Here is a 12,360-nt window from a genome sequence, read left to right on the forward strand (position 1 = left end):
GTTCTGGTTGTAAGTAAAGGCTGATTGTGGCACCAAAGTTAGTGTCCAGTCCCTAGCGAATGAGACAGGAACTGAAACTGAGGGCAGCAAAGCAAAAGCTGAAATCCTTAAGTCCATTTCCAAATGTTCCTTTTCAAAGGAAAAGCCAGGAGAACTGCCACAGTTTAATCCTTGGGCAACTGGAAGATGAGTGAAATAAATTTTAGTGTCAGTGGTGTTGAGAAAGAACTGAAATCGTTAAAATTGCAGAAAGCTCTATGCCTCAATGCAATCCCTGTCAGATTCTACATTGAAACTGCGGATGATATCACCCAAGTTTTGCTCATATAGGGATCATGAGAACAGAATTAGAACAGTTACAGCATTCACACAGGTGTTCAAACAATTATTCTTCACACGCTCCATATGTGAATGGAACGTGAAGAAACACTGAAAAGTGGTCGCACCCTTTGCCGTGCACTTCACAGTGGTTTGCTGATATGGATATAGATGTATATGTAGATGATGAACGATGTTTTTAGTTACTACAAAACGTTCCTGCGAAATAGCGGTAAATAACAACTAAAAGACTTCGAGCATCACTTTCAAAACACTTATTTCTTAGGTTGTAATTAAAAAAGAATTTTATGGGAGTAATCCGTGCCCTTGTTGGGAGAAAGATTATTTTGTATATTTGTCTGGCTATTACAATGGACATGGAAGAACTACATCAACGTCTGCATGATTGCTCTGCAAGTCAAACTTAAGTGCCTGGCAGACGGTTATTCGAACCACCTTCAGACTATTTCTATAGCATTCCGCCCTCTAACAGTGCGTAGTAAAATATTTCTATATGTTCTCTGATTTCTCTTCTTTTTCCGATGACCATTTCCATCTCTGTACGTTGGCGACAATAAAATATTTTCACATTCATGGGAGAATATCAGAGCTTGAAATTTCGTGAAATGATCTCGCTGCAAAGAAAAGCGCCTTTGTTTAATGGTTGCCATACCAACTCTCTTACCATATACATGACTGTCTCTCCACCATTTCGCGATACTACAAAACGAGCTGCCATTCTTTGGTCTTCCTCGATGTCCTCCGTCATTCCTCCCGGATAAGGATCCCGTAGTGCACATCAACAATCTGACAGAGGACGGAGAAATGTAGTGTAGGCAGTCTGTTTAGCAGATCGGTTGCATCTTCAAAGTCTTCTGCCAATAAAATGTGGTCTTTATTTGCCTTCCCTTCAACATTATCTATGTCATCGTTCCAATTTAAGTTGTTCGTATTTGTAATTCCTGGGTATTTAGTTGAATTGACAGCTCCTAGGTTTGAGTAATTTATCATGTAACCAAAATTTAATGGATTTTTTTTCGTACTCATGAGGATGACCTCACACTTTTCCCATCATGCAGATATTTTGCCTGAATCATTTTGCAATTGGTTTTGATCTTCTGATGACTTTACTCCACAATAAATAACAGCATTGTGTGCAACGATTAAGAGGGCCGCCCAGATTATCCTCCAAATAATTTATGTAGATTAAGAACGGTACAGGGCCTGTAGCACTTCCTAGGGGAAAATCACTTCTGTTTGACTCGATGATTTTCCCTTGATTACTACATACTGTGATCTTTCTGACAGAAAATCATGAATCCATTCGCATAACTGAGGCAATATTCCATAGGTACGCAGTATAATTAGAAGTGTCTTCCGAGGAATGGTATCAAACGTTTTCTTGATACAAAATTGTTGAGTGATATCTAGAAATATGGAATCCATTTGAGATTTCCTGTCGATAGCATTTCTCTCTTCATGTGAATAAAGAGTTAATAATGTTTCACTGAAAAACATAAATTCTTTCTGTTTCAATTTATTTGCTCCTCCTCTACTGCTTTGCTCTGTGTTTCTTGGTAAAAAATTTAATTTCGTCTAAGCTGAAGGTGTTTTAAAACAGAAGTAGTCTTCTCTTTGTATTTTATATCTTTGTTCTTCTGGCAAGATCATTACTGAAAAGCTTTTCGTACTGGAAGCCTAATATGTTTACGCCAATGTCGGTGGTATCTGTCAACTATTTTTGAATTCTCTGTAATGTTGGAAATATAGTTTGTCTTTTTTCTGGCTATCAGTAATAGTCCTCAGATTTGTTGTATTTCTTTCATCAAGCACTCTTTGGGAGTGAAAAGGAAGTGTCAAGTTTGCCTTGCAATCTATTCCTTTTTGAAATCTGCCATTTATCTGGGAGCAGTCTAGAAGGATAACAATTCTTCGTCTACATGTACATCTACACCAATGCTTCACCATGCATCTTAGGCGTGTAGCAGTTCTCTGTAACAAGTTTGCTTGTCAGAGGAATATCGATGTTTTCCTGCAGGGTATCACATTTTTCGTTTGTTGTTTCTTTTATTTACGTGGTATACAAGTGGACTCAGTATACCTGAACAGTTATTCTATTTCAGAAATACGTACTAATGTCTCAGCAACAACTGCACCAGACACTCTGAGGATCTTTTGTGAATACAATACTCCACTCCTCTGAAATTAAACACATTCTGTTCTGTTGTGAGAGATCTTTCTCCATTCTTATGTTAAAGTATCTCACACAACAAGTGAAAATAATCACATATTTTCAGGTTTACAGTTCAGTGAGGTTTTTTGAATGAACAACTGTTTCCCACCACTGTTGCCAGTAGTGGCTCGTGATCATAAGTTCTGTGTGTTCACAAATTTATCGACTCATATACATAGTGAGACTATGAAATTAATAGTATTTTTTGTATAACAGTTATGCGTATCAACAGAGTTACACAACAACGGCCGCTGCAAATAATAAGAACAATAGTAATAGTAATAACAGTAATAATAATAACAATAATATGCACAACTCGCCTGAAAAAAGAATTGTTTTTGGGTGATTTTGTTACTTTGTACATAATTTAGTACAGTTTAGGGCAAGAACGAAATAATGAGCAAGTTTGGGTTACTCTCCGTTTCGCATTTTTGTGCAAATGGCAGTCATCATGCTTTTTTATTTTTTCGGACAAATGTACAAGGTCCCTATCACATGCATTAGCTAACGAATTAACTTGCAGGATGAAAACCAGACATTGTTACCTTACACACACACAACTTACGTTTACTACGCATTTCTTTGTTCGCTACTAGTCACGCTTATTTGATTTCGTCACTTTCTCAGTCAAATGTTCAAAAATGTTCAAATGTGTGTGAAATCTTATGGGACTTAACTGCTAAGGTCATCAGTCCCTAAGCTTACACACAACTTAACCTAAATTATCCTAAGGACAAACACACACACCCATGCCCAAGGGATGACTCAAACCTCCGCCGGGACCAGCCGCACAGTCCACGACTGTAGCGCCCTAGACCGCTCGGCTAATCCCACGCGGCACTTTCTCAGTCAATGGAGCTGATCTGGGAAGCCCTAATAACTTTGCAGCTAACTTTTCCTGGTAAATTTCTTTTACGTTCGAACCTAAAACATATTCGTCAGCGTCCATGTTGACACTCCACACGAAAGCAGATTCTAGCACACTAAACAAGCAACTCCTAACACAAACTACCGTTTATGGAAATGATTATATTCATGTAGTACTGTCTACCAACACGATCAATTGACTAGAATAGAAATGAGGCGCTGAAAACCATACAGACCAAAAGCACACCATCATTGATCCCACATTTAACTACATATCAAAGAAACCAGGGAGAAGGCTTTTCGTGATTGTTCATACACACAATGTGGGCCTACAGCACTGATAAACCTGAAACCATCAACTATCTGAAACATGAAATCATGCTACGGTCTCACAATTGACAATCATATACTTCATGGTTCTCAGCGCCTCAAACGGATTACTGTGTGATAAAATCCAATACTTAATATATTATATCTCATTAATAATACCACAAAATGTATTTTTCTTTCAGAGTAAGTATAACATCTATTGATATCCGATATTTTACTATATAGTGAGTGAACTGGCGTATCTGGGGAGTGTGCAATGGTGTAAGGGGATTTATGAGAAGCGAATAGCGAAAAGAGTCTGCTGCAGTCTGCTACCACTTGGGGACACTGGTATGAACTTTTAGTTGAATAGAAAGGGCTAGCTGTGCACACCACGAACCGTACACGTTGTTTATCAAATTCGTATGTATCTGGCCCATAAGTTAAATGCGTCACGCCAGTTGTGCATGTGCAAAAGCCCCTTAAATCGCGCACAACTGAAGGTGTGCTCGCGACCGTGAAACCAAGTTTCACACACTCTACAGGAGTAGCAATGTAGTGCAGCGTGGTAGATTTAGCGCCGTGTGTTTCAGATTATTACTTCTACATTACCTTTACCAGCATTCAAAGAAAAATCACAAATAACTCCGAAAGGTGTCAAAAGCTAGGGTGTTCCATGCTCTCGTGCTGTTACACAACAGCTACCACTGAGTGTTTCTTTGTAAATACCACGCCAATGTTGCCCTCCCAACTTCTGTGGTCAGTGAAATTCACGTCGACTCTTGCACTGCCCACCTGAGTTAGGGGGCACTATTTTACCTGAAATTCCGTTCGATCTAACACTCCTTAGCACTTCCCCACATCGAAACATTTGTCGTTTTTGGTACGTTCCTACTGTGATTTCTAAACAGGTAACGAGTATTGAAGATAGTGCGCATCGTCTTTTGAGCCTCATGTTCAGTGTGACGTCACGCAAAAAGTATCTCAGAATGTTGTCTCATTTATGTCACATGCAGCTGAAAATTGTTGTAAAGTTAGTGGTTGTCATATGACAGACAGGTCTCCTGCAAGTGGAATCAGGCATCAAAGTAAGATATTTTTGTCCGGCGAGAAATCAGATATTTTCCCTGTTTTAATCATTAGCTTTATGGCTACCTGACTGCACACTGCAGTTGCACCGTGGCCTTGCCTGGAGGGATGCACAGAGCCTGTGACCAGCTTAATAGGCAATGTCACAGCAGGGGTGATGCAGGGAGTCTCAGCAACCAGAATGAATGAGTTTTCTTGGAAAATAAACCATAACCAGGGGAGTGATGACATTGTCCTGGCCTTCTGAAAGAAGTTACTACACCATTAAAGCACTGTCAATGATGTGAAGTTGCTGACATGACCGGTAAGATGGAGCAGTGATGCCATGGTTCCTCTGTGGTCAATCTCGACCCTGTCATTAATTAGAGATCTGGAGCGCTACCGTTTCCAAAGCATAGCACATCAGCCTATATATATACCGCCAAATTTCGACTGGTATTATCAGTCCTCACCAGACACTAGTGAAGAGGGGAGGTGGACGCGAGTCCACGAAATGTGTAGAAAGCTGCCACTCTCAGACTCTGCTTCCACCAAGTGTGGGCCTGCTACCTGTACTGCATCTGAATGCTGCTGACTTGGCACCCACTAGCAAACCACTGACCACTACTTGTCACCTAACCTGGTGTCTGTGATTCAGAGCCAAGCTGCACTCAACTAAGCAGGTAAACACTGTTGTCAATTATCTTCTCATGTGGGCAAACACAGCAGTTGTTTTCCACTGTCTGTGTTGGCACTCATCATCGCTGTGAATCACTGCCATCCACACTGAGTCTATAGTCTCATTCTGCACATTCTGGCGTACCCCAGTCCAAGTTGTGTAACTGTGCCAAGTCTGTCTGACCTTGTGGTGTCACCGCCAGACACCACACTTGCTAGGTGGTAGCCTTTAAATCGGCCGCGGCCCGCTAGTATACGTCGGACCCGCGTGTCGCCACTATCAGTGATTGCAGACCGATCGCCGCCACACGGCAGGTCTAGAGAGACTTTCTAGCACTCGCCCCAGTTGTACAGCCGACTTTGCTAGCGATGGTTCACTGACAAATTACGCTCTCATTTGCCGAGACGATAGTTAGCATAGCCTTCAGCTACGTCATTTGCTACGACCTAGCAAGGCGCCATTATCATTTGCTATTTATCTTGTGATGCATGTACTGTCAAGAGCGATGTTCACCAATTATGAATTAAAGTTAAGTATTCCAGCAGCTACGTACTTTATTTGCTAGTCTCCATTACTTGTCCTGTTCCAGACCTCACGCCATCCTGCGTGAGCTTAAACGCGTGCCTTTCGGCTATCCCGTCCTAGTGGATTGGCTGTCTTGCCAGTCCACAACAGACCTTTGTTGCTGGCTGCGATTCACTGTCTAAATCGGCATCTGTGCTGCTGTCCTGACCACATAGCTTCACCTGACTCTACATACTGCCCAATACAACAGGCCCTTGCTGAGGCAAGGATGCTGTCACTGTCTGAGTCTGTCCTGTGACTTGAGGATGTTGCCCTCTCTCCAGGAACGTCACGAGTGTTGTAGTTTGTTATGGAATAAAAGGAATTTTCAACTATGCTTTTTCATCACGAAATGTTAAGACAACAATCTGGTATCAACGCACCATGTCACTGCAACACCGCCTACAGTAACATGCCGCAGGCCTCCTGACCATCAATTCTCAGGTGATTCATTCTTCTTTCACAGAAGTTCACTATTAAAATCGTGTAGGTCTTTGCTTTTGACAAATAAGTAAACAAGCTACCGCCATTATAATTCTGGAAGGCTATTTTTGGAAACAGAAAAAAACATAGTATTTCTTTTATAATTTGTGGAAACGAATAATTACAATTTCTTTTATGTCTGCTGCTGTTGTTCCTGCCATTTACTTCACATCTTTATTGAGTTACATTATCTGGTATTTATATACCTCTGATTGTGCAGTCTGTCCAGATAGCCACACATGTTCATGTACTACATACAGGATTTGGGGAGGTGAGCCAACACTACTTTGAATTAGACTCATGGTGGGCTGGTAACCAGGGTATGATTTTTAGGTGATTTTCCAGAATCAATTAAGTAAATACAGGCCAGTTAGTACTGTTCTACCTCAGTTACTCACTAAACAAAAATTTAAAACAAAATGTTCTCAGGTTTTCACATGAAATTTACTCTAGATGCAGACAGAGAGGATATACAGACTCAATACTGGGGGAATAGTGGCATCAGGAAGGGCACACAGTCACCCCCTGTCACTAACATTACCACAAACCAAACAAAAATGCCAACCCCATCTTAAAATGGGACAAGACAAGCAAGAATTAGAGAAAAACATGTAGTTGTGACTATGGGAGATAGAATGTTCATAATATTTAACAACAGCATTTGTAAGTTTTTGATGCTTGTTAACAGCTAGGGCTATAGTTGTCTTTTATATAAATGATCTGCTATCTTTTTTTAAACCTAGTTTCATAGGTTTTAAAATGAGCACACTTCATATGCCACCATCACAGTGTAGAAAGGCTTTTCTCCAAGATGGCAGTCTTATGTTGCCATCATCTGATCTTCTGTAACTTGCTATAATATTGCCGTGCTACATTACATGAAGTCAAAGCACTCTGCATGTATAAATTTCATGACAAAAATCTAGTTGATGAAGTACACACAGTTGGTAAAATGCACGCAAATGGTAAAAAAGCACACAGCTATAATCCTCATATTGTCCATGCAAGTGGTGGTGAACATTATCATATAAAACTGCCTGCACTCTGATTGCAGCATATGAAGTGCGTTTATTTTCAGCCACAGTGCAGCATGTGTGCCTCACACAATTGATTTTGACACAGCATTTCTCTGTTTTTCGTTTTTGTGAGATAATTTTATGTTGCTGTATACTGGGTGTTAAAAAAGTACTCCACTTTGTTAGATGTGGTAGTATGAATCAAAGCAAGGAAAAAATGTACAGTCAATATGGACTTCAAAATGTGTACTGTAGGAACTATGAGAACTTGTTCATCTTCTTCACTGTGAAACACATCAGCTCTTCTACTACACCCTTTGTGCTACCAAACATGTTGATTGGTATGAAGTACCATCAATTCCTATCAATTTATTTGTCTGTACTGCTAGACAATGTAGCATTTCACCAATGACTAGAGATGCAGCACCAGCCCTATTTCTGCTGAATGTACGAGAACACGACTTGGACAATGGATTTTATGAGGAGGCCTAGTTCTTTGGCAAGCTCAATCCCCCAACTGAAATCCCTTGAATTTTTGTTTGTGCGGACACAGAATATGGTCGTCTGATTCGTTGAATCTACTCATTTGTTTACTACTTTCTGTAGACTGTTCAATTTGTTTGGTAGCTTTTAGAAAAAAGAGTCTATGGACGTGTCATCAACGATGTTCAGACACTACAGACATACATCATCAACATCTGCCAACACATCTGTCACACACGAAAGTTTCTCCACAGGATGTGGTTACCCAAGATCCCCTAAGACATGGATAGAAGCTTGCCTTACTGTGAATGGACATCATAATGGACATCTCCTTCAGTGATGGCTCACAAATGCTGGCTGTATACATTAGCAGATGCATTGGAAGCTCTACTGTCCCACTATAACAGAATATGGTCGTCTGATTCGTTGAATCTACTCATTTGTTTACTACTTTCTGTAGACTGTTCAATTTGTTTGGTAGCTTTTAGAAAAGAGTTTGCAGGAGAAGAGATGTTTCACAGTACGAAAATCAACAAATACTATTATCTCTAAAGAGGGGGATCTAGTGGATTTTGGTCCAAAAAATCAACTTTTTAAAAATATTATTTTCTTGATCTATACAGTTTAGTCTATGTTGTGTGTGAATTTTATCGTGATAGCAGCTTCAGAAATGCCTTTAAATTGTTAAACTGATTAACTCTGCACTGGCAGCCACTCCCACCTTTTCCAACATTTGGGAAACTGCTTGCTTCAGTGGAACTTTTGACAGTGGGAAGGCTATTTTCTTTCGATATCTTCGGCTGACATCTATATCTTTGCCTGAAAACTTTCTTGCATGTGGTTTATTTACGTTTTGACAATACTAACACATATTAGTAGGTGTGGGTTGAATTCGCAAACCTTTACATGGAAATCAAGATTTGTGCATAATGTGTGGTGGACAAACAGTGTTTAGGAAATGGAGGTTTCATGGAAATCAGTTTACCAACAAAAACGAGGAAGCAGCTCGAATTGAAGAACATAAGCTCTCAGCTTCGTCATCGAAACATGGGACTGAATAATTGTACAGGTGAATGATGTTGATATCGATTCCACTGGATTCAGACTTATTGATTTAAGGCTTCTCTGCCAGGCTATAAAGTTTTCATGTTCATATTTCTTGCAAACCCTGATTTATTGAAGAAGTGTCTTCAAGGAAAGACACAAAACGCAAACGAAAGTCTCAAGAATTTTATTTGGATTAGATGCTCAAAAAGGACATTCTGTGGACTTGAAGTACCCAAAATAGGTGTCTATGATGCAGTTTTATGTTACACCAGAACTGAAGTGATGAATAGACCTGGTATAGATCCTGGTGTGTTTAAAACAAAAGCACTTTACACTATCGACGAGAGCTGGGTCAAGAAAGCTAACAGATCAGTGTCTGACCTGCGAATACAGGTCAGGGAGATTCGAAGAGGAGAGAAGAGAAATCTGGAGGATGTATCAGTATGGAGGGTTTTAAAACTGAGGTAAGCTTATTACATGTAGAGGTATGAGAAGAAATTTTTTTAACCTCATTTTCTCTGTTTTACATTTCTCACGTTATTAGAAGCATTTTGTCAAAAAGTATATGCGCTAATGCTATGAAATTTTCAGCAACTGTTTGCAGCGTGTTGCTGTCTCCCTGGAACTAAAAAATATTAGATCCTGCAATTAAATTCTGATTTTTAGATATGTAGAAAAAAGTTTATTTTGGATATGTAATATCAGAAACTCTGTTAATAATACAATTTGTACCATAAATAAATAACTGTAGTTCAGCAGTCTTATAACCTTCTCAGAACACTAAAATAGAATTTTCAGATTAATTGCATGATTACAATTCGAGTTGTGGCTTTTCATAAAAAAGACAATTTTAAATTAAAAATTCAAATTTCTGGCAAAATATTATTCCTGCGTATTTTGTTATATTTTACCGTTAAAACACATCTCTTTTGTTTTACACATGCAAAATTTTAGATTTGTACATCAATAAATATGGCTGTAATGATTTTTTAAATAAATGTTTACATTTTCCTTTATATCCCCCCTTAAGGTACAGTAAGTATTTTAGAGCCCATGTCTCCTGAACAGTTTTTCTTGTTATGATATGTACTACTGCCTCCCAAAATATGGAATACTAGTTTCTAAAACACTTTTCACATTTGTTTTTGAATTTGACCCCTTTTACTCCTTTCATTTCATTCTGTTGTGGACGAACAACCAGGTAATAAATTTTCAAACTTCTACCATTTTTGAACATATTGTAATTTTTGCACAGTATCATTCTATTCATGGGAAATATATTGGCACTTTGTACTTCTAATTAATTGTGATACCCACAGTTGAAATAATTATTGCTTACCACATTTTTCCTCAGTATCAACACAGCCTTTTTATTTGTGTTACTACTACTACTACTACTACTACACTATTTCTGAAGACCCCTCCCATTACGATTGTGCAATTGTTTCAACTATTTTCTTTTTCTGAGCATGTCACTTCAAAAGTTCTGCCAGATCTGGAATACCACAACAACTACCCTGGGTCATTTAATGGCCAGCAAACCTTTTATTATGGACAGATATTTTTTATTGCGTTACTGTAATAGAAACCAAACTCAGATCTGAACAAACTCGGTTGCCCTGTAATTTTACGTCCCTAACAATGTCCCTTCACCTACATCTGTGGCCTATTCCAAAGGGTGAAAGGTTAAGAATGTACAACTCTGTGTGCAATTCCAAAAAAGGATCCCTAGATATTAATTATTTTTGTCTTTTCTTTTTTCGTTACGGTTCCACCTTCTGTGCTCAATCATAATCACTAAGTGCACATGCTGGTACAGGTGAGTTGATTTAGACCGATATGCTTGTGAGTCTTTTTTTATTTACTTGTGCTAAAGCAGACATGGTTTGTGGCATCCACAACAGCCTCACTTGTGTTTTATCTGTGTTACAGATCAGGCGACCCATCCCTGTTGCTATCGAGACTGGCAACTTCATTTTTCCTGGATGGCCCAATATAAACTAGCACTGCAATAACTGCAGACTTCTCTGAATACATTTACGACTCTTAATTGGCCCTCATTCAACCATGCAACCATCGACTCTATCTTGCCCACAATCCACCTGGTGTTCTGCACTGCAGCAGCTCCTATAGTCCCACAAATGATGCTGATACGATTTCATGCTAGGATTTCACTCGTTTTTCTTTTTGTTTAGGCACAACTCTTGTAGCTGTTGGTATCCATCATCCTTTTAGTGTTTGCTAATTTTCATACACAGAGTACTAATATTTTTCACCATATTCTTACTTTCCCTGTTCTTGTCAGATGGAATATCAAACTGGGTTTGTATTAAATAGGTTGTGCATCTTTGCACCTGCAAACTGCTGAGAGTTAATGTTATGATCGTGGCATTCCATCTGGTTAACCACAAAAGGATGCATTACTGGATTTATTTCGTTGCTAATATCACTGTACCAAAAGCCATCTTGTCATGTGTTAACAAATGAATAACCTTTTTCTCACTGGACAGTAAAACCAAATGATACAGTTACTATTGTTAGATTATTTATTTATCATGTCAAAGGTACTGAAACGTCAAAAATATATATGTGTTGACACAATTTTACACAAAAGAAGACCAAAAATTGGACACTTAAAGTGCATTTGGTGTAGCTCTCATAAGGTCTTGAACGGTGCAGGTGGTTGGTTATGAGGAACAATGAGGGGAAATGACTGCTCAACACCACACTGTCAAAGAACTGATTCCTCAGAGAAACCCCAAGTCTGAAGATTGGCTTTGCATCTCATTGTGTTAGATCGTGATCTATTGAGAAACCTCCATATTGACTACTTCTCCGAATATCCAGGAGGAAGTTCTTCCTTTGGAGTGATCCATTCTCCAAAATACCGACATTCCTCCCGCCATCGCAAGATCCTTGCGACATGTGGATTCTCGACGAGAGCCTCAAAATAGTTGTCAAGAAGCTCTTTCTTCATTTCAGCCTCATATAATGGATGGGTTTCCTTTGTTGTGGCCTTACTTTTCTCATATCTTGCAGCTACCTAACGTCTCATTTCAGGAGGAGCTATGCTAGTGAGGCAATGGAGTTTGTCCACAGGAGTAGGTCTTGAGCAACCCATGATAATCTGGCAAGACACATTTAGAGCCTCATCTACGTTCCTGGCATGATTGGACTTGTTCCATACTGAACATGCATATTCAGCAGTGGAACAACATAGAACAAGTGCACTTAGTGCACAGTGCATGGTTTATCACCCCATTATGTACCTGTCAATTTTCGCACTGTGTTAT

The sequence above is a fragment of the Schistocerca cancellata genome, chromosome 11, assembly GCF_023864275.1.
Source record: "Schistocerca cancellata isolate TAMUIC-IGC-003103 chromosome 11, iqSchCanc2.1, whole genome shotgun sequence".
NCBI lineage: Eukaryota > Metazoa > Arthropoda > Insecta > Orthoptera > Acrididae > Schistocerca > Schistocerca cancellata.